Below are 27,714 nucleotides of genomic sequence, written 5' to 3' on the forward strand. Positions count from 1 at the left end.
GACTGGGCAGCATGAAACCCCACACCTGAGGCTGAATTTCATATCCCCCTCAGGATGGAGGTCACCCGTTGTGTCCCAGCTCTTCTCTGAGGCATATCGGAGACCAAAAGTAACTCTTGCTTATCTCCCATCCTAGGGCCTGAGACCTGACCAAATAGTATCTGAAGATAAGTGTAATTCGCCCAAGGTCAACCTGCTGCTTAGCACCCATCCTGCATTTTATGCACCCATCTTCACTGACAGGTAGTGCTAGGTCTTCTCTGGATTTTCCCCTTTAGTCAGTCAACCAAGTCAGTTGCAAATGTGTCTTAGTTTGGGCTTTCATAGGAAAACACTGTAGGCTGGGTGGCTTATAAACAGAAATTTATTTCTGATAGGTCTGAAGGCTGGAAGTCTGACGTCAGGATGCTAGCAAGATCGAGTTCTGGGAGGGCCCTCTCCAAGGTTGCAGACTGTGTCTTCTTCCTATATTCTCTCACAGTGGAAGGAAGCAAGAGAGCTAGCTATCTGGGGTCCCTTTTATAACAGCACTAATCCCATTCATGAAGATCCACCCTCATGACCTAATCACCTCTCAAAGGCCCTGCCTCCTAATGTCATCACATTGGAGGTTAGAGATTTCAATGTATGAATTTTGAGAGGGCACAAACATTCAGTCCATTGCAATATGTTTGTTGTTCTTCAACTGTATGTACGTTTGCCATTATGCTAGGTGCTGTGGACAAAGTCTGGGCTGCCTTGAAGTGTTTATGTGTACTTGAGGATTTTTATTAACATGATTATCATCATCTCATATTTGTGCAGTCATTTAAAATGGCAAAGTGCATTCCCCACAAAAGCTTAAATAACCAAATGTGAAATAAAGGGCTAAGATCCTTTGTGTGGGTGGCGCTAGTGGTAAAGAACCCACTTGTCAATGCAGGAGATAGAAGAGATGCAGGTTTGATCCCTGGGTTGGGAAGATCCTTTGGAGAAAGGCATGACAACCCACTCCAGTATTCTTGCCTGGAGAATCCGATGGACAGAGGAGCCCTGTGGGTGGACTACAGTCCATGGGGTCGCAAAGAGTCCTACACAACTGAAGCAATGTAACACCCACACACAGCAAGTGTGAGGGAAAGAGGGTGTGACAAGACCTTGGAACAGGCTGTTCCCTCTGCCCGGGATTCTCCCGCTCCCTCCACTAACCTCTACCCGTGTCCCACCCAGACTTGCCCAGTTCTGATGTCAGCCCAAGCATCTGCTTCTTAGGGAGACCTTTCCTGACTTCTGGCCCCACGGCCACCCCGGATCACAGGAGTGCAGGCACCCATGGAACACGTTCCTTATTTCCTCATACTCATCTCATTTGTTCCTATGTATGCTTCTGGCAGTGAAGTCTCTCTACCTCCAGAACTGAGCCGGGTGTAGGGAAACCACAAAGGAAGCTGGAGTATCCCAGGAATAGTAATAGCCCCCAGAGAACTATGACCACCCTTGACTCGAAATGGGAAGGATCAGTTCCCTGAATGTATGGGTGTGTTGGGCTTGGGGAGCAAGCTGGAGAGCGCAAGGAAGTTGTATTGGTGGAGGAGGAGCCGAGGCCTTTAGTTAACACAGTCTGGGGGACCCAGCAGGGAGGAGGCTGGGAGAGCGGTACTCCTGACCTCACTCACCTCCCTTCCTGTAATTTCCTGTTGGTGCCCTACCGTGGCTGAAGGCAGAGACTAAAAAAACTTGATTTGCAGCTCATAGAGGTCAGGGTTGCCGGTAGACTGGGGTTAGAAGAGATGGGGGCGTGAACCTGGAGAGGTGCTTGAGGGGTGGCCAGTTCAGTGGGCGTTACCCCAATCTTCATTCCTTTCAGCTCATTTTCAGGTCAGTACTTCACAAACTGTGGATGGAAAGCCGTCCACAACTGACTAATTATTCCCTACCAGAGTTAATGTTTACTCTCCTTCGGCCACTCGCACCTTTGGAACCAGGCGTGCTGGGCCCAGGGGACGCGTTCCCGCACCAGGGAGGTTGTCAAGACTCAGGCTGATGTTCGTGCCTCCACTGGCCCTAGGGAAGTGGATTTTTGTCTGATGCCAGGAGATCCCAAGGCTAATCATTCACCAGGTTGTGCCTGCTGCTATCTTAGCCTAACATAAAAAGGAGCTTGCTTCTGGAAGTCATTTACTTTTGATGTTTGGGGAAAATGATGCTACTGCTGTTTCATTTACATTTTGTTTTGTTTGAGGGAGTTCTTTAAAAGTAGCAATGGGAAAGCTGTGATTTCCACTGGGATCCTGTTTACAGTTCTTTAAAGATTTTCATGCTTATTCTATGATTTGACCTTCACCATAATCCTAGTGATGATAGGCATCCATCAAACAATCAAAACGTACATAAATAATTTCAAACATGATAAGGACTCTGAGGAGCAAGAGTGCTGTGAAAATCTGGAAGGCAAAGAGAAGGTTCTGTGTGAAGGCGCTGAGAGCGAGTAGGGTGGTGAAGGCAGTGCTGAGAATCTGGAAGGAGGTCAGTTCTGGAAGGCAAAGAGAAGGTTCTGTGTGAAGGCGCTGAGAGCGAGGAGGGTGGTGTAGGCAGTGCTGAGAATCTGGAAGGAGGTCAGTGCAGTGGGATATGCAGAGCAGGTGGAATGACCACGGATGGTGTGAGGAGATGAGGCTGGAAAGGGAGAGGGAAGTTGCACCTGCCTCTGCTGACAGGAGAAAGATTCTCAGGGTCTCTAGCTTAGGAACAATGGGGGCCATTAAAGGGCTGAGTAGGGATATGACAAAATTAGATTTGCTTGTAAAGGGATTTTTCTGGAATTTCTATGAAGGAGGGATGGAAGGGAGCCAGAAATGAATTATGAAGTCATGGTGGTGGTTTGGGTGAAGGGGATGGGGCACTAGGTAGAAAGGATCAGGTTTGAGAAATGTTTTGGAGGCAGAAGAACAGGATTTCTTGACAGGTATGTGACTACATTTGTCACAGGTGAACTATTTGTCCAGGTGAACTATGACACAGTTCTGTCACTGCATAGCCATGCTCTGTACACAAGTCTTGACTTTGTCACCAATAAGGAGTGTGTGTGTGTGTGTGTGTGTGGGCACATGTGCCTGCATTTCTCAGCACTGGGACCATTCATGTTCAAATACTCCTGAAGGTTTGGGTATTTTTTCTTTTAAATCAAATATTAGGCTCGTTTATTGATCTTCCCATCTAAAAAGAATGAGGTGTGGGAAAAAGAGTAATTTAACACATACTTTTTAATAGTTCTTTGGTCTTTTGCTCAATTTACACAGAATCCAAAAGGACTGTTTACCACTGTGTGGTTGTTAAACTGTTGCCTTTCCAGGCAGACATGCCTATAAAGTCATTAATGTATTTATGAGGAACCATGTGGACAGGAAATAACCCATTTTATACCCTAAAGAGAATGTTTTTCTCTTAGCCCTTCCTTCAGTTCAGTCTGGGTTAAAGTGATTAGACAGCTTGTAGGTGATCTCTGGCTAAAGTAAGCTCCTTATTCCACCTGGTCCTTGCCTCCTCAGTTCTCTACTTCACCAGGAAGGAACGATTGGCATACACCATCCTCTGGGGATTCTCCTTTTCAAGTTCAGACCAGGGCAGGCACGGCCATCAACCTTCCCCATCCGTGTCACTAGTCTTGTACTTTTGTTGTTGTTTTCTGCAGCACAGACAATCCTTCTTATAAGGACCCAGACTTTTTCTGTGTTAGTTTCCATGCTAGTTACCTTTCCTAGTCTTGTTTCATGGAAGAGGGACTTTTGGCTTCTAGTTTGTAGATAAGGAGGTTGCTTCTTGGCAAAAACCTTTGTGCAGATGGCTTTTTCCCCAAGAGTTAATTATGGAGAATCTACTGGTATTTGTCAAGGCACAAGATTGGGAACTTTAATTTTGCAGAAGTGTCCATCTATACTCAACCAAAGAATGAGGGACATATTTGCCTCTTTTATCTCTCCCAACTGAAATGCTCTCCTCCTTCCCCTCTGCTTGTTAATAGTTCATTTTTTTGAGAAAGGAGTCTCTTCTTCTGAAAAACCTTCTCAGCCTTCCAAAGTTACACTGCTTTTTCTCCTCTCAGAATTTCATCTAGAGCCCATTCATCTACTCCCTGGGGCACCTGTGTGATTGTTGTTAGACATGAATCGTAACTGAATCTTCTTGAGAGTGGAGGGAATGTTTATGTGGGATTTTGTCCATAGAATTTAACTACGACACCTTACCTAGAACAGTGACTCAGAATTACTTAATATTCAGGTCAAGCACTGTTGATTTTCTGAACTGTTCCCAGTCCTAGCACTTCTCCTGTGTGGTGCCAGGGTTTGGGTTTCTTGCATAGGGTGTTGAGGTTGGTAACCTGCCAACCCTTTAATAGCCAAACCACTTTTTCAGTAGAAGTCCGTCATGTTCACCTGGCATCAGAGGAAACCTGTAGGTATTTCTATGGGTCAGCTGGGTCTGGGGACGCTTGAGTAGATACCAGAGAGTATTCTTCCAAAACACAAAGCCCTCTGTGGAGTGAGGGCCAGAAGATCAGGAAGTTCTCAGGAGAGAACACACCATAAAAGGTAAGGGCTGGTGTTTGCCTGCAGGGGTCGGGGTAAAAGACATCCGATGCAGCCAGGAGTCATGACTTTAGGCTTCTGAAAATGCTTTCCTGTTGCAGTCTTGTCAGTTATGTTCAAAATGCTGCCCTCTTGTATATAAATGCAGTGGATTCTGTAGCTATCAAGGCCCGGGACCTTGGCATAGATGTTTAAGAGTAGGTAGTAAAATATCTCCTCAGGACTGGACAGCAGCTGCCCAAGTGGAATGAATACTAGTGGCTGATGTTACACTGGAGCTAAATATAGCTGGTGCTCCTGTTCATAGGACTGCATCTGAGCCCGGGTAGGGGTGCTCCTCAGGGCACTGACTTCTTAGACTGTGTCTCAACAGATGCCACTTCCAGACTCTGGCTTTCCCTCCTTCCCCTCCGTTCTCTTCTTTCCGATTACTCTGTCTTTTCCTCTTTCCTCTCTGACACTCCAATCCCACCCCCACCATCCCCACATACTTTTCTTGATAGTGAAGACAAGGAGTTAACTTTTTAGTTAACATTGAAAAATTTTCCTGATGTTTGCTTTTTCTCGGTCTTTCCTCCTCGCCTCTTTGCCTGATCTTTTTCTCGTTCTCTATCTTCTTTTATTTTTTACTCTTCGTTGTTCATTCTCTAAGTCCTGGTCCAGTCCAACTCTGTGACCCCATGGACTGCAGTACGGCAGGCCCCCCGTCCTTCATGATATCCTGGAGTTTACTCAAATTCATGTCCATTGAGTCAGTGATGCTATCTAACCATCTCATTCTCTGCCACTCTCTTCTCTTTTTGCTTTCAATCTCCAGTTTTTCCCAGCATCAGGGTCTTTTCCCATGAGTCAGCTCTTCATATTAGGTCAGCAAAGTATTGGAACTTCAGCTTCAGCATCTATCCTTCCAATGAATATTCAGGGTTGATTTCCTTTAGGGTTGACTGGTTTGATCTCCTTGCAGTCCAAGGGACTCTCAAGAGTCTTCTGCAGCACCACAGTTTGAAAGCATCAATTCTTTGGCACCCAGCCTTCTTTATGATCCAGCGCTCACATTTGTACATGACTTGAAAACCACAGCTTTGACTATATGGACCTTTGTCGGCAAAGTGATGTCTCTGCTTTTTAATGTGTTGTCTTGGTTTGTTATAGCTTTTCTTCCAAGGAGCAAGTATCTTTTAATTTCGTGGCTGCACTCACTGTCTGCTGTTATTTTGGAGCCCAAGAAAATAAAATCTGTCACTGCTTCCACTTTATCCCCTTCTACTTGCCGCGAAAAGTGATCTTAGTTTTTTAAATGTTGAGGGTGGCTTAAAACTTGCACCCTCATTAAGTGGCTCTTTAGTTCCTCTTCACTTTCTGCCATTAGAGTGGTTTCATCTACATATCTGAAGGTGTTAATCTTTCTCCCAGCAGTCTTGATTCCAGTTTGTGATCCATCCAGCCCTGCATTTTGCATGAGATACTCTGCATAGAAGTTAAATAAGCAGGGTGACAATGTACACCTTTCCCAATTTTGAACCTGTTCTTTGTTCCATGTCTAGTTCTAACTGTTGCTTCTTGTCCTGCATATTGGTTTCTCAGGAGACAGGTAAGGTGGTTTGGTATTTCCATCTCTTTAAGAATTTCCTGTGGTTTGTTGTGATCCTTACTGTCAAAGGCTTTAGTATAGTAAATGAAGCAGAAGTAGATTTTTCTTTTTAAATTCTCTTGCTTTTTCTTTGATCCAGTGGATGTTGGCAATTTGATTTCTGGTTTCTGGTTTCTCTACCTTTTCTAAATCCAGCTTGTACATCTGGAAGTTCTCAGTTCACCTACTGTTGAAGCCTAGTTTGAAGGATTTTGAGCATAACCTTGGTAGCAGGTGAAATGAGTACAGTTGTATGGTAGACCTCAGCTTATTGCTGTCTCCACATTCTGTCCACAGAACTGAGGTTTGAGGACAACTAACACAAGAAATTACCCCTCTCCAGGTAGAAGGCAATGGCACCCCACTCCAGTGTTCTTGCCTGGAAAATCCCATGGATGGAGGAGCCTGGTGGGCTGCCGTCTATGGGGTCGCACAGAGTCGGACACGACTGAAGCGACTTAGCAGCAGGGATTTTAAAGTATAGGAAGACTTTGAAACTAAAAATCCCCCAAGACCTCAAGGAATGAAATAACGCACTAATAGGAGTATTTTCAGCATACTACAAGTTGACGTTGGAAACTCGGGACGAGGAACCTGTTCGTGCTTGAGGGATTGACTTGTTTTGTATGTCTAATGGCTGCTAGGCACTGTGGGGATGACTGTGAACCTATGTGTGTGCATGCGTATAGAGGCAGGGTGTGGGTGTGTGTATGTGGGGTGCAAGCTTGCATGTATTCTCACTCCTCCTCTTTCCCGTCTCACAACCTACCAGTTCCTCAGTTCCTTAGTCAAATCCACCCTCCTCCCCTTCAGAAAGTCATTTTGGACTTTTTGAGAGGTGCCACAACCCTGGACATACGCTTTTTATAACTTTTGTTATATCCTGTTGTTCTTACCACTTGGTATGTATTTACAAGGTCTGTTGAACTCTTCTTAATTTTAGGCATTTCCTTTTTCATCTAAGCCAGACTAAAGGTATGAACTGTCTTCTTTTGGGTTTCCCTATGGCCTCAGCAAGGCCCTGAGTTCAGCTCTGATACTGTAGGATTAGAACATCTAGGGTTTGGAAGTCCAAAAGAGACTGACTGTCTCAGCTAGTTCATTCAACAAGTGAGATAATGGAACACTTATTCCACTTACTAAGGTCAATCAGCTAAGGCAGCCTGTCATGGAGGGGAAGCAATTCCTCCAGCCTCATTCCTCTATACTAAATTTTAAGTGTCTGAGCTGGATGTCAGAACAAAAGGCTGGAAGGTCCTCCATGGTCTGCCTGAGATTGCTGGGGAGTCTCGAAGTCATGCTTCAGACCTTCCATTCCTCTTTGCCCCATTACACACTTCTTGACATTGCCATTATTCTAAAGTATCATATGTGTGCACATATCCATAAAGGCAGAAGGTGAAGTGAGGGAAATGCCACATTAGGGAATAAGAAGAAAAATTAAAACGTGAAAGGAAAACTGATCACCTGGGAGAAAAGCGAGATCCTCATTCATTGTTTTAAATTATTTTCCCTTACGGATACCTTTCAAATACTGCCTTTTTTGTTGTTGTTGTTAAAGCCTGTGAATCTGTCTTCTGCCATTGGCATTCTTTAGCAAGAATGATCACAAAAGCTTGTCCCTTGCTAATGCATCATGTCTGAGTCTTCCATGTAACACTGTCTCCTGCTTTCTTTTGGGGAAAGGTTAATTCTAAGTTCTCTCTTTCCCTTTCTCTCTGTTATCACTGATAACACAGCGATTTCTGTGTATCTGTCTGCATGCACTCATGCTGGGTCATTTTGGTCCTGTCCAGCTCTTTGTGAACTATGGACTGTAGCCAGGCAGCCTCCTCTGTTCATGGGATTCTCAAGGCAAGAATACTAGAGTAAGAACCCTTGTCTCTTACATCTCCTGCTTTGGCAGGCAGTTTTTTGTTTTTTTTTGTTTTTTTCCTACTAGTACCATCATCTATCTAAAGGTATTTATATCTCAGTGTGTTGGAAATTTCTCATCTATGTGACTACTAGTAACACTTAAACTCTAAACATGCTTAAAACAAGTTTATGTCATCGGACTGAGTTTTAGTTTTCCACCATACATTTGTGCTCGTGACAGGAAGCTTCTCTTCTGATTGTGGTGCCGTAATGCAGTACCTTATGGTAGGAAGACTCAGTTTCCTTCCTCTTTGCCACCTCAGCCATGTCTTCCCATCTTTTGATGTCTAACTCCTATTTGCACTTTACTCAGCTTAAACTGACAGCTTCCATCTGGGAATTCCATTACCACTCACAGTAAGCCCTGGGCAACCAGTGTGCCACTGGGCGCACAACTGTTTTAAGTGTGTCAGTTTTCACTTTCTAACTATACCGTGAGCTCTGTAAGGCAAGGGTAGGAATCTTATACTTTTTTGTGACAACAGTTTTGCATAATGATCTTGGCAATATAATGCAAGCTGAGGCTGTTCAAGACTCAGGGTACAGGGGACTGTATATATTAAAAGCACATTTTATAGATTTTACATGTAGTTCTTCCTTGATTGTACACTTACACTGTAGAATTAAATTTTATGTCCACCAGTTCTATTTTTCCATCTTAAGAGTTTATTTTTTGTTGTTTTCTGTTACGATGTTAGTAGCTACTCCACCAAGAAGCATTTAAATTTGTTTTACCCAATTTAGAACCATGGAATCTTTTCTATCTTATCTTAAATTATCCATGCACCATCATAGAGACATTTCCATTCATATTTGGTGACTTTATTTTGTTTCATTTTGTTTTTGTTTTCAAATGTTTCAAGCCAAGAGTACTTGGCAGTTTTGCTTTAACTTTGAAAGCCAAAGAAACCCCTAAATGATAGTAACATAGGATCCCCTGGGCCAGTCAACATTTTATCATTGTGAATTTATTTGCTGAAGGCCCTTTATGCCTCTTTGCTTAATTTTTCAATTATTCCTCATACTGGGGAACTAATAGAATCATTCATTTGTAACAGATTTATACTGCTAATTTAGACTGTCCTGCATAGTACTTCTGCTGGAACCCAATACTCTCTGGGACCTCAAGGGCCCTTTGTACCAGAAGGCATGAGGTCAGGCCAGCCCCTCAGAAGGGGACACTAAATAACTATTATTGTTATTATTATTTCTTCTCATTGAGTTATCTTCACAATATTAGGTTGTTTTCCATATTTTTTGTATGTATGGATATAACCAGTTTTGGCAGCAACAAATGTTATTTTTGACTCTTCCCTGAATTATCTTGACCTTCTGATTACAAAAAGAAGAAATGAGTCCTTTGGGATGTATGTGGAAGAAGTCCAAGAGTAAGACATAGACTACATATCTTTTTGGCCTCTGTCTCTCTGTCTCTGCTTAAACTCAGACCCTCTTCAGCATTCACCTTTTTTTTTTTTTTGGCACTCATCAGAGATACAGGAGATACACACTTGGAGGCTGAAGGAAAGAAGTTTACTCAGGAGGTTGAGGCAAGGCCCAAGGGGATTAGACATTTGGGTTGAATCTTGAAGGACAAATAGGATTTGGCTAGTTTAAAAGGGTATTCCAGTTAGGGTATGATGCTATAGAGAATGGCCGCTCTGGAGGGAAGTAACAAGCTAAACAATGATGGTTGGGTCCTGATGTTGAAGAGTGAAAAGAGCAAGCCAAGAAATTTGGTCTTCATCCTCAGAACAAATAGAAGCCATGAGAGCTTAGAAATAAGGCAGTGAGATCTTCGTATGTGCCCCTTACCAAGCTGTTTCCAGTGACAGAATGGAGACTAGAAGGTATTGAAAACCTACCAATCCTCTAGAGGCTCTTGTGGTTCCAGCCACTACTCCCTCTCTATACTTGGAGTCTAGAGATACTAATGTCTTCTCTACGAACCACTCCTCATGCTTCCCATACATCCATTCATACCATTGTAAATTAACTCTCCTTAACTATCTTGATTTTAGTGTGGTCAGCTGTTTCAAGACCTTGGCTGATACGCCCTCCTTCACACTTCCTTATAATTATTTGTTTCTATGCTTGTCTCCCCATTAGCCTGTGAGCATTCAAAATGCAGGGTGTGTCCATTTTCCATTCACTTTTCTTTCTTTTTTATTGAAATATAGTTGTCATACAATAAATACTATGTTAGTTTCAGGGATGCAGCATAGTGATTCAACATTTAAATAAATTACAAATGATCTCCACATTGTCTAATAACCATCTATCTCCATATGAAGTTATTACAGTATTATTGACCATATCCCGTATGCTGTACATTACATCATCCTGTGACTTATTTTAGAACTGGAAGTTCATACCTCTTAATTTCATTCATGTATCTCACCCATTGTCCACCCTGCTTCCCTCTGTATCTATGAGTCTGTTTTGTTGTATTTTGTTTGGTTGGTTGTTTTTTAGGTTTCACATATGATTGAGATCATATGGTATTTGTCTTTCTCTGTCTGACTTATTTTACTTAGGATAATACACTCTAGATCCATCCATGCTATTGCAAATGGCAAGATTTCTTTCCTTTTTAATGGCTGAGTAGTGTTTCATTGTTTGTATATTTATATATCACATCTTCTCTATCCATTCATCTATTGATGGGTTGCTTCCATGTCTTGGCTATTGTGAATAATGCTGCAATGAACAAGGAGGCATATTTGTTGTTGTTGTTCAGTTGCTAAGTCATGTCCAACTCTTTGTGAACCTATGGACTGTAGCACTCCAGGCTTACCTGTCCTTCACTATCTCCCAGAGTTTGTTCAAACTCATGTCCATTGAGTCAGTGATACTGTCTAACCATCTCATCCTCTGTCACCCTCTTCTCCTTTTGCCTTCAGTCTTTCTCAGCGTCAGGGTCTTTTCCAATGAGTTGACTCTTCACTCATCAGGTGGCCAAAGTAATGGAGCCTCAGCTTCATAGCAGTCCTTCCAGTGAATATTCATGGTTGATTTCCTTTAAGATTGGTTTGAACTCCTTGCAGTCCAAGGGACTCTCAAGAGTCCTCTCCAGCACCACAATTCAAAAGAATCGATTCCTTAGTGCTCAGCCTTCTTTATGGTCCAACTCTCACATTTGTACATGACTACTGGTAAAATCTTGCCTGGAGAATCCCATGGACAGAGGAACCTGGTGGGTTACAGTCCACGGGGTCACAAGGAGTCGGACACGATTGAGCGACTTCACTTTCATTTTCACTGGTAATATCAGTAAAAGGTCCATATAGTTTGGACTATATGGTCCTTTGTTGGCAAAATGATGTCTCTGGTTTTTGATATGCTGTCTAGGTTTGTCATAGCTTTAATTCCATGGCTACAGTCACCATCCACAATGATTTTGGAGCCCAAGAAAATGACATCTGTCACTGCTTTCACTTTATCCCCTTCTATTTGACATGAAGTGATGGGACTGGATGCCATGATCTTTGTTTTTTGAATGTTGAGTTTTAAGCCAGTTTTTTTCACTCTCCTCTTTCACCCTCATCAAGAGGCTGTTTAGTTCCTCTTCATTTTCTGCCCTTAGAGTGGTATCATCTGCATATCTGGAGTAAATACCCAGAAGTAAAATTGCTAGTTTGTGTGATATTCTAGTCTTGGTTTTTTGAGGATTCGCCATTCTTTTTTCTATAATGGCTGCACCTATATTCATTCCCACCAACAGCATGAAGTTTCCCTTTTCTCCACATCCTCACCAACACTTGTTATTTATTGTTCTTATGTCACCCATTTTCAACTCTTTACTAGTTCAACTGAAATTTGCCATTTGCCAATTAAGTTTTATTTGAGGCGGTGATTTCAAGTCGAGAAAGGTCAGCGTTAACCAGGGTAGCTCAGGAGGACTTCAGAGGGGAGACTGACAAGCATGTGCTGGTTGGGATCTATGAAGAGAAACTGAGCATCATTCTAGGAAGAATGGAAGAGCGTGGGTTGATAGGAAAGCAGGAGACACTTGCAGGGGCCACAGAGCTCATCTCTTGTGGGACACAAGGTGGGTTATGTGGAGAAGCAGCAGGAAGTACATTTATGAAAACCTACTTTCGGTCTAGAATTGTTTCACTTTCTTATTACATTTGACTCTAGCTAATCTTAGCATGATTTTGCTGACCCTTGAGCATTCACTGTAGTAAGGTAAGGAAAGAAGTTTCAGAAACTAACCTAAGAAGAAACATTTTCAAAACAAACACACAAAAAATTGCCATCAACCAACTTTTTTGAGTAATCATGGGTTATTACAAATCTTTTGTTTCCCCATTGTAATCACCAGCAGGATGTGCAGTCTCTGCTAAGTAGGATTAGGTGACCTGCAGTGGGATATAACAGCTAATGGTGCTAATTGCTTCTCTGTTTTAACTTTTGGAAGCAGAATCCTAAAAGACAATTTTTTGGCATGAATATTTCCACTTTCCCCAGTGAAAACATTGTGCTTTTCTATTGAGATACTAGAAGGTTCAGATGGGCCCAATAGGGAGGATGTAGCAGGTGTGTGTGGAGAAGGCAATGGCACCCTCCAGTACTCTTGCCTGGAAAATCCCATGGACGGAGGAGCCTAGTAGGCTGCAGTCCATGGTGTCGCTAAGAGTCAGACACAACTGAGCGACTTCACTTTCACTTTTCACTTTCATGCATTGGAGAAGGAAATGGCAACCTGCTCCAGTGTTCTTTCCTGGAAAATCCCAGCAATGATGGAGCCTGATGGGCTGCTGTCTATGGAGTCTCACAGAGTTGGACATGACTGAAGCGACTTAGCAGCAGCAGTAGTAGGTGTGTGAGGAACTAGATTTTTTGAAGGAGTATATAAGAAACAGTTGGATAAATATGGGTAATATGACTTTCAAAACTGCAATTCAGTTCAGTTCAGTTCAGTCACTCAGTCATGTCTGACTCTTTGTGACCCCATGAATTGAAGCACTCCAGGCCTCCCTGCCCATCACCAACTCCTGGAGTTCACTCAAACTCACGTCCATCGAGTCAGTGATGCCATCCAGCCATCTCATCCTCTGTTGTCCCCTTCTCCTCCTGCCCCCAATCCCTCCCAGCATCAGAGTCTTTTCCAATGAGTCAACTCTTCGCATGAGGTGGCCAAAGTACTGGAGTTTCAGCTTTAGCATCAGTTCTTCCAAAGAACACCCAGGACTGATCTCCTTTAGAATGGACGGGTTGGATCTCCTTGCAGTCCAAGGGACTCAAGAGTCTTCTCCAACACCACAGTTCAAAAGCATCAATTCTTCGGTGCTCAGCTTTCTTCACAGTCCAACTCTCACATCCATACATGACCACTGGAAAAACCATAGCCTTGACTAGACAGACCTTTGTTGGCAAAGTAATGTCTCTGCTTTTGAATATGCTATCTAGGTTGGTCATAACTTTCCTTCCAAGGAGCAAGCGTCTTTTAATTTCATGGTTGCATTCACCATCTGCAGTGATTGTGGAGCCCCCAAAAATAAAGTCTGACACTGTTTCCACTGTTTCCCCATCTATTTCCCATGAAGTGATGGGACCAGATGCCATGATCTTCATTTTCTGAATGTTGAGTTTTAAGCCAACTTTTTCACTCTCCTCTTTCACTTTCATCAAGAGGCTCTTTAGTTCCTCTTCCCTTTCTGCCATAAGAGTGGTGTCATCTGCATATCTGAGGTTATTGATATTTCTCCCGGCAATCTTGATTCCAGCTTGTGCTTCTTCCAGCCCAGCATTTCTCATGATGTGCTCTGCATATAAGTTAAATAAGCAGGGTGACAATATATAGCCTTGACGTACTCCTTTTCCTATTTGGAACCAGTCTGTTGTTCCATGTCCAGTTCTAACTGTTGCTTCCTGACCTGCATATAGGTTTCTCAATTAATTTAATTAAACTGCAATTAAATAATCCTAAAAACAAATTTCTCTTCATTCTCATATAAGGGCAACTCCATGAAAACTTGAAAATTCAAAAAATTAATTCTGTGAGTATGTATAATCTCTGATCTCTTAGTCTGGACTTACATGTTCCAGGGAAGTATGGTGTGTGTGTGTTTGTGTGTGTGTGTGTGAGATTCCTGATCTCAGACTTTAAAAGAAAATTAATATGCCATCTAGAAAGACTCTTTGGACCTGTCTTAGGAAATGGATATAAGGGGATCTGGCCCATACAGACTAGGTCTATGGGTTATTCATGGCCTTTAGCATCTTGCTGGATCTATGGATGACTCTCTGTCAAACAGCTTTTCTTGATGAAGTCTCATATACAGATAATATTGTTGCTTTAAACAAAAGCTTCGTCTCTCATTACCCACACGTCTAAAAGTCGGGGGTGTGTTGAGTGGAGAAAATTCCAGCCCAAGTGTTAGGAAGTGTGATTCATGGACGATCTGTCTAAAGTGGACAGGAGAGTGAGTCTCTGGAGCCTGGGGGTGGTCAGTGAATTATAAGCAGATTATAAAATAGAAACACCCAGAATAATCCTTTTCAGGAAAGAATCTTAATGCAGAAAGTGGGAGCCTCTATACCTTCTTAGAAGAGCCATTGCTGAGACTGACCCACTCCTCTGGGCTCCCATCTGCCCTGCGAAGGGGAAATTGTCTTTAGAGCCTCCCTGCATGGGTTATTTTCTTCCCCACTGAACAGGTCCCATGGCTTTAATGGATGTTATCTCACTACGTTTGCTGAAAAGAAAAGCAGCAGGAGAGTTCTTATCCATGGTACCCTTTTCTTCATTTTACAAAATATCCCCACCTTCCCTCTCCTCCCAACATATATTCAATCTGCTTTATTTTCCTGTGTGAGGCCTCTGAAATAGGCAGCAAAGGATAAGGGGAAAAAATCAATATTTGAGAGTCAATAGAACTGAGTCTGAGTCCCTTTCTACCTGGTGAGCATTCACCTCTGTGAGCCTTCATCTGAAGTGAAGATCATGACCTAAACAATGTCTGAGGCACCTTATAAGTTTGAAAATTACACAGTTTTCAGGGAAGGAAATAGAAAGTGTATTCCAACGTCTTTATAAAGATGGAAAGAGGATAACTTTATAATATTGGGTTGAAAGAAATGTGCCCGTCTTCATGGTTTCCTGGCATCCATTCACAATTAGATTTAAGCACATTTCAAGTAGAAAAACCCCTAAAGAAACTGAGTCACATGTGAGATATTAATTCCCAAAGCTTTCCTGACAATCGCTTTCACAGCTGAGTGAATGACATTTGATTTCTGGATTGGAAACCTTAATTGTAATATCTTTTGCTTCCTAACATATCATGCCCATTGGGTTTGTGAAACAGTTTTATAGAACTTTCAAGCTTTAGTACTTGATGTAATTTTGCAGGTAGATCACTGTATTGAGGGAATGAGGAAAAGAGAAGTTGAAATGGAAGCCCACAGGTCCAGATTTTCTTGCTCAGAAATATAAAGAAGAATTTTTAAAGCCTGAAGGGATGCTGAATAGCAGCCTAATCTAGGGAGAGGCTTCAGGTGGTCAGTGCCTTGGAATGTCCTGCAGAATTGTATTGAGCTGTGAATATGTACATTTTCTAGGGAGAGCTATGTAAATTTCAAAAGATTCTGAGAGGGATCCAGGACTCAGCAAAGGCCCACCTTCCTCATTTTGAATTAGAGAGATGCATTAGAAAGCTGAAACCCCAAGAGGGAAAGTGCCAGAGAGCTTAGATCCAGGAGTTGAACCCAGATTTTTAAAAAAAATTCTATTGCTTGTTCCTTTTGAGTATTTTGTAGACGACTTTAGACCAGATCTTAAATTTGCAATTCTTTGAAAATACAGTCCTTTATGTTTCTTTATATTTCTTTTGTCTCTTTACACTTAGTTGTAAAGAGACAAAACCATTCTAGCAAGAGATTTTTCAGGCTGCAACCCTGCCTCACGCACCTGTCTAGCTCCATCCCGCTTTGAACATTCCACCAGGCTGAGATGTTTCAATAAATACACACCTGCTTGCTTACATCTGTGTTCACACACACACGTGTCTGTATGCACACACACTATATAATTCACCGATGTCCTTGTGGCACGACCTCACATGCTCTGTAAAAGGAAGGAGACACCAGTAAAAATGGTGAAACATTTGTCCTGGCTGAAAAAAACGGTTATGGGTTTCCTGAAGGGCTGACCATTATCTTCCGTCTTTCTTAGTACAGTCATGTGGACTGACTGAACTGTGCCCACCTGAGTATGGAGGACTTCTTACCAGGTAGAACTTGCAATTTTGAAATACAGTGTTTACCGTGACTGTTGAAGATACCCACAGGTCTGAGGAAATATGAGGGCAAAAGGTAATTTTATTTAAAGGTGCCGTTAAACCTTTGTGTTGACAAATGAGTGTCTGCCTTTGTTTTCCTTTCATCTCGCATTGGGAAGATTAAAACTATACCTCAGCACATGCCGCCATGTGGGGGTACCAACGTATTGTGAGTAGTGTCTACAAGAGGCCTCCAACCACTGTCTGTCAGTGGGGTTCCCAACAAGGATGGGGATTCTTAGGGCAACTGGCCCAAGCGCTGGCATAGTCATTGAACCTGTCGTCCTTTGCGTGTTCCTACAGACAGCTGTTTTGAGCAGGACGACCCACTGTTTCACTGGAGAATAACCATGTGATCTTGTTCCCTACAGAAATGAGCTCCAGGAGGCCCAGGTATATTGGGCTGGTGGCCTGAGCCGCTGCCCCATCACCAGTCTCAGGGCTCATGGAGTTTAGAACTATGAGAGGCACAGAGAGTGCGGTGCAGTGTTGCCCTGTGGCTCATGGGAGCAAACCTCTGCATAAGCCTCTATAGACATCCCTCTTTGCCTCTGTCCTTCAGCGTCTCTTTTCTCATGGCATACACAATACACATTTGCAGAGGTTATGCCGTATGCCACATCGATAGTGGTCTCATTCCTAAAAATGCTTGAATGAATTCATTTTTTTTTCAAATTCTATAACTTTTATTGATACACAAAGGCTCTTTGAATATGTGTGATTTGATTAGAATCCTATTTGATTTGTAGTGCTCCCTAATTTCTATAGAAAATAGCTGAGCAAGAGGAAATAGTCTCTCAAGCTATTGTGGGTGAATTATTTTCTTAAATGAACACTTCATTTTGTTCTCCCCATCATTGTATTTGAGATATTTTTGTACATCATCTTGGCATAGTGTGCCATCCACTTGAATGGTGTCCTGGCAGAGCACCTTTTCTTGGACTGTAGGCGGTTGCTTCTTCTGTGTCAACACTGATGGCTGTTCTCCAGCTGTACATTGAATCACCTCCTACTAACACCCTGAAAATCAAGTTTCTAGTTGTGAGCTGGGATGATTCCAACATGTGAGCTGGAAAATGACAAGTCATGGGCAATGTTTCTAAGCATTTCTGATCGGATGAGAGCCTTAGAGTGCAGGGAATGCTGTACTCCAGCAGGTCTAGGCTTTCTCTAGTTTCAGGATTGTTTTCTTTAATGTGAAAGCTCCACAGGTCAGGGGTGGTGCCAAGATTGTTGCTTCCATGGCATTAACAATAAGTGACTCTAAGGGGTTTCTTTGGGCTCATACCAATGATATATTGATTTTGAATGCCAGTTATCCATAGAGCAGAGAAGAAACAGGCTATAAAAGGGGATGTGTATGCGTGTGTGTATGCTAAGTCACTTCAGTCGTGTCTGACTCTTTGCGACCCCATGGACTGTAGCCCCCAAGGCTCCTCTGTCCATGGGATTCTCCAGGCAAGGATACTGGAGAGGGTTGCTATGCCCTCCTCCAGGGGATCATCCCGACCCAGGGACAAAACCTGGGTCTCCTGCATTGCAGGCAAATCCTTTACTGCTGGGTCACTGGGGAGGAAGGCACTAAATTGTTTCTCAGAATCCTTTTCCATTGAGTTTTCTACAGTCAAACAAAACTCAAGTTCAGCAGTCCATTCTATGACTCTGTCCTTTCATGAAGAATGTCTTTGAGGCGTTACCATTGGAAGATACTATGTGAAGGTGGATCCTCTCCTAGAATGTCAGAGTACAGAAAAACCTTCTGGCGTCTGCTTGGGAAGAAAAAAGGCTCTTTTCCCAACCTTTTTCCTGGTGAAAACTCTCTTCACTATCAAGAGACAAGTGCTGGACAGAGATGGGAAGAAAGGAGCCAAGAGTCTTGTGGCTCAGCCATAGGCCTCCCAGGCTCTTGGATTTCCTGCAAAATGTGACAGTGGCAGAGTTGAATGCGTGCTAGACTGAGAGTAGGAGGCCTTCTGTGAGATCTTGGACTTCAGTGTTCCCATCTGTAAATGAGAAATTGGAATCAGCTCTCCATCTCCATCAGACTCTGAATTTCTATGACTTTGCCAATCATTAAAAAGGGAAACTTACACAACTTTGCCTTCTGAGGAAAGAGAGAGTATGTGGGAACTGGTCCAGTTTGAAGTCAGTAATTAATTTATTCCACATACACATAGTCATTCTGTAGAGTGTGCCAGACACTGTGCAAGGCTCTGCAGATGCAAGTCTTGAGTCATAAACTCAGAGTCCTCTGAGAGCTGATACCCTAATAGACCACATCTGTTTCTGGACTGAGACCACACGTCTGCTGGGGTGTTAGAACAGTGCCGGTGGCCCTGTCTGCCAGGCCAGATTTATAAGTTCTTTGGTCCAATTCCTGTTTTGAGTTCACAAATACCATTGATCAAGTACTAAATTTAGCAAGTCCTATAGGCTGAAAATATAGTGATGAGTAAGGGCAAGGGCTCTTGCCCTCTAGGAACTCCCAGCCTACTGGGAGATGGAGGCAAAATATGACCTGATGTGGTCTATAGTTGACGCAAGGGCCAAAGTAATGGAGAAGGGGCTCTGAATCCAGTGGGAGTATAGGGAAAGACTGGTAAGTTAGAAAACAGAGCAGGGGGTCAGAGAATCTCACTTGAAAAGCAGAGTATAGAATCTTCCAGAAGCTACTTCTTGCTTGTTTTATTTGGGCAAAGTTCTACAAAAATATACCCAAAACCTGCTTTGTGCAAAACCTGTGCCTAATGCGAGGTAGTTGTGGTGGAAAGGGAGGTTGCAGTGTGAGGGGAAGAGCTCTGGCCCCGTGAAATCAGATGGCAGAGTTCACAGAGGGCCTGACTGCGTGCCTCAGATGATATGCCAGGTGTGACCTGTTTCCTGCCCTTAGCAGTTTTGCCCTTTGCTTGGGGAGACAAGTTCTTTATCCGAACTAGTAAACATTCAAATCATGTTCAAGAATTAAAAAATGATGGCTTTGACAATAAATTCCCTGGATGGTCAGGAAAATAAGCATTTGCCTATAGACTGGAGTAAAAAGGAAATTACTTCAGAGCCACTCAGACTTGAGTTTTCAGCTCCAGTTCACAGTCTTTGGCTGAGAACAGAAAGCCTTGACTTCGGTTCATTATATGTAGAGTGAGGAAGGGCAACCTTGTCTCTTAGAGCTGCTGTGAATTGGAGTTCTTGCAATGTGGAGATGGAGGGGCTTATAGGAACAGTTCTTATATTTAGATTAGATGGGTAGATTGTGAGTCATTTCTTCGTCCCCAGAATACAGGGAAAATTTTCCTGAAAGTGGTGCTGAACTGAAGAGAGTATACCCCTTCTCTGAAACTAGAGTCTTTCCCCAGTCGTGAAGTCCCCCAGGCTTTGTGTGCCCTCGATTTCTTCTCCTTCATTCCTTAATCCCACTCTGCTCTCTCTCTTTAGTGTAGACCTTGGGTTCAACACTCCTTATGTGTCTGGGTTCTGGAAGAAGAAGGTGCACTGAGACATGAGCTGTAAGGCTTCTGTTTTTGATTCAGCCATAAAGCTTGCATTTGTTCTTCTGGGTTGAAGTAGAGAGGAAGAGGCAGAGTGATGGAGGAAGAGGATAGATTTATTTTCTCTGCAGATTTAAGAAGTGGAGGTTGCTCTGTGAGGTTGGAAAGAGCTCTGGCCCAAGGGAATCAGAAGTAAACTGAATAGGCCAAGAGCCCAGTCAAATGCCTCTGGTTCCTTAAAATGGAATTTGTTACAATAAACAGAGTGAAGGTTATCTATGGTTTCTCAAACATCCAGATTGGCAAAGCAGAAGTATTATCTGTTGGTTTAAATTATGCCAAATTTTATGTGACCTAGGAAGTAGATGCTTCTAACAGTAAGCAAAGGCTAAAGAAAATTCCCTTCCTAATGACTGCATGTTTGATTAGGGGGGCCACATGGTAAGTCCTTTAAAGTCAGAGCTCTAAGTGAGGAGAAGTACTGAAGGCTTCAGGGATGGATGCAAGCTTGAACTCTGAACTGTGGCAACTCACGCAGCTGTACATGCTATTCTAGGAGGTCAGAATCTGAATAGGTTTTTTAAAAAACTGAATTGTATTTGGTAATCAGATTTGGAGAGGAGGCTTTCCTGGTAGGTGATATAGCATGAGCACAGGTGTGTGGAGGGGGCTGTGAACTTGAAGTATGTGGAATTCAGGGTCTTTGAATTCTCTTTAGCTGTACTGTGTCTGTTGAAATCTCATACATTGGGCCATGTTACTGCCTCTAGTATCATAAATACACTGCTGGGCAGGGAGAACTTGGTGGGAAGTTGTGGAACTGTTGGGCCTGACACATACGGTGCCAGGAGCTCGGTATAGACTTGGATTCTTATTCTCTCTTCAGTTCAGAAATCAAGCTACTCACCGATATTTACTAAGCTCTTACTATATGCCCAGTGCATGTTGGGCAACAAAGGATAATAAAAGAAAATATAGTTCCCACCCGTAAGAATTCATCTTGGGAATTCCCTGGCAGTCCAGTGGTTAGGACTCTGTACTTGCACTGCTATGGGGCCTGGGTTCAATCTCTTAAGTTCAAATAAGATCCCTGGTCGGGCAACAAGCTGTGTGACCTCCCCACTCTGCGCTCCTCCCCCCTTCCCCCAAAGAAAAGATTCTCTCTTGGTGAGGAAACAGAATTAGATTATATACTGCTGCTGCTACTGCTAAGTCGCTTCAGTCGTGTCCGACTCTGTGCAACCCCATAGACGGCAGCCCACCAGGCTCCCCCTGTCCCTGGGATTCTCCAGGCAAGAACCCTGGAGTGGGTTGCCATTTCCTTCTCCAATGCATGAAAGTGAAAAGTGAAAGTGAAGTTGCTCGGTCGTGTCCAACTCTTCGCAACCCCATGGACTGCAGCCTACCAGGCTCCTCCATCCATGGGATTTTCTAGGCAAAAGTACTGGAGTGGGGTGCCATTGCCTTCTCCGAGACTGTATACAATCTAACATTAAACTGTATGGCAAAATTCATCAGGACCTCAGAACTTAACGATGGGAGCTATTAGCAAGGCTTTTCAATTGAACTTTATGAGTTGGGTGTGAAGATGGAGTGCCATAAGGAGGATTCTGCGTCTACTTCCTAGGGGGAAAGGAAGGAAAAAATGGGCAAAAGTTATTTAGGATGTCCAATAAGATTCATTTTACCAGTCCCCTCTGTTGCTGCTATTTAACTTGGTCATTTTCTTGGGACTGGGTTCCAGATATCTGAAGCCTTTTTGACACAACTTCTTTTTTTTTCCATTGTATCAAGATATAATTGACGTATAACATTCAGTTTAAGGTGTACAATGTATATATTCATTGTATATAATGCAATACATGTATATATTGTGAAATGTTTAACACAATATGGTTAGTTAACACATCTTTCACCTCCCATAATTATCATATTTTGGTTGTTGTTGTTATGGTTGACACTACTTTTGGGTACTTGGAGAAGGCAATAGCACCCCACTCCAGTGCTCTTGCCTGGAAAATTCCATGGACGGAGGAGCCTCATAGGCTGCAGTCCATGGGGTCACGAAGAGTTGGACACGACTGAGTGACTTCACTTTCACTTTTCACTTTGATGCATCGGAGAGGGAAATGTTAACCCACTCCCATGTTCTTGCTTGGAGAATCCCAGGGATGGAGGAGCCTTGTAGGCTGCCGTCTATGGGGTTGCACAGAGTCAGACACGACTGAAGCGACTTAGAAGCAGCAACTTTTGGGTACTACTAATACCAGTGTTTAATATCTTTGTGTGATTTGGGCCTGTGGTGCTTTCTAGTTTATACTTCTTTCTTGCTTCATTGTCCCAGAAGGTCCATGGAGTCAGCAAGATACACTCTTCTCCAAATCTGATTATGAAATACAATCCAGTTTTTTTTGTTTTGTTTTTTTTTTTTTAAATCTGTTCAGTTTCTGACCTCCTGGATACCATGTACAGCCGAATGATTACCTGACACAAGAGGCCACAGTTCAGAGTGCAACAAGCTTGCGTCCATTCCCTGAAACCTTAAGTACTGCTGCTCACACAGGTCTGTGACTTTAAAGGACTTGCCATATGGGTCCCCTAATCAGACATACTCCTCTGTTAAGGATGAAAATGGAGTCAGGATTACACATTTACTGCCCTGGTCAATCAGCACAATTTCCATCTTTAAGATGGTCTTTGAAGTTGAAACATATTGTTTCTGTTGCCAGGCAGATGAGGAAACTGAAACTGAGATAGGCAAAATGACAGCCTAAGGAGGCACAGATGCCCAGTGACAAGGAAACTGCAGCCTCTCTGGGCCTTCTGTTTCTTCACCTGTGAAGTGACAAGCTTGAAAGAGATGATGGAGGACCCTCCCAGCTCTCCATCCTGAGTCTGCACCTAAATACAGCTTTCCTGATTCCAAATAAGTGCATCTTCCATTACGCCAGGCTGTTTCTTTGTCTGAACAAAGGTGATTTGATTCCCCAAGTCCATAAACAAATTAGAGAAACAGTGGAGAGAGAGCCTGGGAAACAAGGGACAGCAGATGAGAGAAGAGGCCTGCGAGGAGGAAAGGGAGAGGAGGGAGGCTCCCAGGGAGCTTTCTACAAAAGCCAGAGCAGGGCAGGCCGAGCAAGCAGCCAGGGGAATTGCAACCTCCACTGGCCTTTTTCATTCTGTGGTGTCATTTTCATTCTGTGGCGTCATCTGCCTGGGAATCTGCTAATGGGTGGGAGGGGGCTTAGGGCAGACGCTTTTGCAGGGAGAGAAAGGCAGGGTCTCTGGAGCAGGTGCAAGCAAAGCTACAATGCAAATACTCAGGAAGGATTTAGGGACTGGCTGGAGGGGCAGTGGTGAAGCTTATCCAGGGAAAATACAGGGACAAGTCAGCAGCTGGCTGAAGGGCGAAGGTGATTGAGAGGAGAGGGAGGGAACCCACAGGGAGGGGTATGGTGGGTGGCGGGGGATGACCAGACTCTGGATACAGGCACTGGTAAGTTTTGTATCTTAGAGGTACCTCTATGCCTACCTTTACTAGAAGGGACATTTCCCATTGATATCCCGATATCAAGGCCTTCTCTGAACATCTGAAAAAAGAAGAGGTTCAGATTCACCACGAATGAATCCTTAGCTAGCTGCTTTTTTAACCTGCCACAGTCTGTGTTCAGTGGAATAGAACAGCTTAGTGCATCATCTCAGAGTGTCCTAGTCTTAACAAAGAAGCACATTCTCAAATTTTTTAAAAATGCCTTTCAGATTTGTCACTTTCCCCACCTCCGTTCCTCCTCCATGGGTCTTTTTGCCTCTTTCTGATCCAGAATGAGCAAGACTGTGTGTCTTGCTCTTGGTTGACAAGAATGCATTAAACATGGATCCAGCCAGTGATTTAAGAAAATGGATGATCTTCTGGGGCTTGTTCTGTTTGGGGTCAGATGATAATGTTGCCCCTGGGTTAGATCCAGACAGCGCGCAGGGACCTCCAGGTTTATCTTGTGCATTCCCTCAGTTGACAGGAAACAGATCTACACAACAGCACCAGCCCAACTGCATCGTTGAGGGTGGAAGCAAGAGGCCCTGGATCCAAATGACTTCATATAGGGATGAAGTTAGAACAAAAGCATTTATTAAGAGAATTTGCTAAGAGTGCCAGCTGCTCACAGAGACACACTGCGTTTGAAAGCTGAAGCCTTAATTACGTTCCAGACCAGCCCCCTCACCAGATAACCGGAGCCCAGACTGGGCAAATGACTCCCCTAGGGTCATATGGTTAAATACTGGGGTCTTAGAAATATAATATCCAGTCTGTGTCCTTGTCCATTGGACCTTCCAAGTGCAGAACTCAGCACTGCACTGAGTGTTGCATCTTAGGCTTAGGTTAGGCTTGGTTAGGATTGGGGTTCAGTGACCATGAACTTTCTTTAAAATCAGAGAGTCATCTTGGTCTGGGTTGAACATGGGTCTCAGTCAAACCAGGAGATGAACTATGAGTGGCCACACTTTCCAAACAGAAGTCAGAACACGTGTCTTCCTGAGGATAATGGGCAATAAGATAATGTGACCTTTTGAAAACCAATAAGACACATGTACCAAGCAAACCTGAGAAATCTGGCTCTTAACGATTCTTGGAAATTATAGTCTATGTATACAGAATATATTGACATCTTCCAAGAATAGAAAGATTATTGTATATGACATGTATTTTGTTATTTATTTGCCATTTGGCTTCAATGTAGTTAAGTGTTTTTGGCCACTCACCATCCATGTGGAATTTCATAAATTATCACATTTAATTCTCTTTTACAGCAAGATTGATTGATTTCCTAAAATAGTATAAACATCTGGAAAGTGGCAAATTGGATTCAAACCTTCATCTAACTCCACATTCACATTCTTGTTAGTCTGTGGTTGCCTTTTGAGAAGTAGATTTCTTATTACTGTAGAGATATTTTGTTATAAAGGGCTTCCCTTATAAAAATGAATTTATTCTGGTAGAGATTCAGAGGATCATAAAGTCACTGAACCCTTAAAAAAGAAGGACTTCAGCATTTGTTGATCTCAATCCCCTTGCTTTGCAAACTAGGAAGTGAGGCAGGATCTGGGAAGTGACTTTGGCCATGTCAGGCCACACTGAACCAAGACTCCCAGAGGAGTGAGCTCTCAACTCTGATGCACAGACTCCTTGGATTTTAAACTAGTGGCCCTTGGGATAGTAACCAAAGGTTGCCAAGGCCACATGTGTCCTTAGTGGGTTTTTAGTTTCTTAACCACTACTCCCATCCCCCAGTGATAATAGGCACTTTTAAGAGGATTGAAATCACCCCTGCCTGCCTTTTACACAGTTAAAGGCGGCCTGCAGAGAGCTCAGAGGCATGACCTATTACTTCTTTGATATTAGCTGTCTTCACAAAAACATTTGTAAAAATATTTTGAGATTTCTTTTCATGAAAAGAAACACACACACTCATACACACAGTCTCACCAGCCTAAAGGATTAGGTTCGGTTGTTAGAATACTCCTCTCTACCATCTATCTCTGTGAAAAAAATCCTGTGGAGCTCTAATCATTGTTTGTATCTATTTGCATTTGCTTTTACTTAACATTGTTACGATTACTTTCCCATATTTTCTCGATTTTAATGAGCAGATAATATTTCACTGAGTGAATATAGATAAAAATATATATTTTAATAGTCTGCTATTATTGGATTTTTGAAAGCAGTTGAGCAATTCTTATGTAGCTTTTTATTTCTGGGATTGTTTCATTAGGACAGATACTTGAGAGTGGGAGTAGTCCTCCCGTTTTCACTTGGTACATGTGTCTTGTTGGTTTTCAAAAGACAAATCAAAATGCCATCTTTAGGTGGGGGTGGCTGATCACCTGGTTTCCCTTGGGCAGCAATACCAAACACCAGACGTACCCACTGCGCTTCCCCTCTCTCATCAGAACTTCTAAACACTTCCCTGTTACTCAGTCAGCTGAGAGTATGGATATGCTTCTTTCCGTCTCATCCTTCCTCCACAAAGAGTTGGATCTTTTCTTTTTATAGTAAGGCTTACTGTGTATGTTTCCTTCATTGCAGACCATCACACGTTTTTGGAAGTAGATGGAGGGGCAAACAGAAAGGAAGCCCTGTCTCTCATTTCATCTGTACAACATCCCAAATGGGGGCAGAGGGCACCCCTGGGTTACGGCAGGAAGTAGGCCCCCAGAGGTCAATCACCCACTCAAGGGCCCATGGTGGGAGCAGAAGTGAGACTTCCACCCAGAACCTTGTACTCGGAATCCAGTGGTTTCTCACAGCACCATACTGAAGCATGTTTTCATGTTCATATCGAGGCCACACATGGGGCAACCGTCTTGTTCAACTTTGGCTCAGGTGATAAGGCTGTTCTAGCATTAAAGTAAAGCCAGCAGGTAGCAAGTGGATACTAAGAATTTCCGTTGAGAATGATTCTTCCAGAATGGAGTAGGACTGCTTGCAACCTGCTGGTTCCCTTGGGAACAAGATAAATTATAATGAAAAGGTAAGGGTCCAGAGTCAGGCTAGGGCACAGGATCATTCTTGGACAAAAGCTGTTGTATTTGGTGTCCATGTTGCTCACTGCTGGGGATGAATTGAGCAGGCACCTGGAAGCTGGACCAGGCCTGCCAGTCCAGGGGCTTAAGGAGGCTGGCTGAGTCACCAGGGTGTGGCTCTGGCCACTGGTGGCCCTTTCTGGCCTGTCCAGCAGGAGGACATTCCCACTAGGCTGGTCCAGTCTGGGCTTGAAGCCACCCAGCTAAACGACACGTGGCAGGCGGGCAGTAACATGTTGGAATTTGGGTTCTGGAGTCCAAAGCTGAACCTACCGCCTAGTGGTCTCTATGTTTCAGGGCTTACAAGAGAGTTGAGAATTATAAATGTTCGGGGAGGAGCCTAGAAGGCAGTGGAAGTCATGGCCCCCTTAGTTTCCTAACTTCCGTGGCTTCTGATGAGATGCTTTCCCGGCCACCAACTCTGAGAGCTCTCGCACCTGCTCATTCTTTCTCTATTTGGCCTGAAACTGTGAACCTCATTCTTTCTCTATTGGCCTGAAACACCAGTCCAGCCTGGTGTGTGTGCATCTGCCCTAAGTCTGGCATTTCTGAATGGAAGGATGCAAAGGAAGCTTTTTCCCTTGACAACCTGTGCACACACCAGGCACAACTTCAGAAAAACTTCCATGATGTGTGGGGGAAAGTTGTGCAGCACTAGCAGCTCTGCTCACTCTGACATTCACACACCACATTGGAGGTCAGCCCTGAGTGCAGGCATGGGGAATGCACAGACGGGATGACTCTAGAGTCCATAGTCGTCCATGTCCAGGTCCCCTGGGGTGGCGTACCTTGGGGCCAGCACAGTGCCTGGCACATGGACGTTATTCAGTTAACACTTATCTGAAGGACTGACTGAAGCTGTAGTCCCTGACTGCAAGGAACTCACAATTTAGTGCAGAAAGGCTGGTGGGTTACTAGTCACAGTGACATTATGGTAAGTGACTCAATAGAAATATATACTTGATAACTCGGAAGCCATCAAAGTACCATTTCTTTCACTAAAGTAAGGATTACAATTTCTTATTGGCAGGTAAGGATTCTGCTTCCCACAGGATGTCCAAAAAGATATATTGCTTCCCACAATGATATATTGACTCTGGAATCAGCATGCGTTGGTGGAAAGCAGTCTGGGTTGCAGGTAGGAAAACCTATGTTCCAGACCTCACCAGCTGAATGGCCTCAGGCAAAACCTCTTCGCGCTACAATTGTTTTCCTGTACAAAATCAGAACATTAGCTCCTTCCCTGCAAG

The 27,714-nt window shown here is 43.4% G+C and overlaps 1 protein-coding gene across 6 annotated transcripts in view; it reads left to right on the plus strand.

Moving 5' to 3' along the window:
• The window catches only part of SETBP1 (SET binding protein 1), a 409,906-nt gene that overhangs the window by 126,962 nt on the left and 255,230 nt on the right, over nt 1-27,714 (plus strand). The window contains exon 1 of one of the 6 annotated variants that reach the window (XM_070778562.1): nt 1-27,602. This exon is cut by the window's left edge and continues 82,761 nt beyond it. The exons of the other annotated variants lie outside the window; for them this stretch is intronic. The gene's annotated coding sequence lies outside the window, so the exon portion shown is untranslated. The remainder of the gene's footprint in view (nt 27,603-27,714) is intronic. 6 annotated transcript variants of the gene reach the window in all.

This window comes from Bos indicus, chromosome 24 (genome assembly GCF_029378745.1).
Source record: "Bos indicus isolate NIAB-ARS_2022 breed Sahiwal x Tharparkar chromosome 24, NIAB-ARS_B.indTharparkar_mat_pri_1.0, whole genome shotgun sequence".
Lineage (NCBI taxonomy): Eukaryota > Metazoa > Chordata > Mammalia > Artiodactyla > Bovidae > Bos > Bos indicus.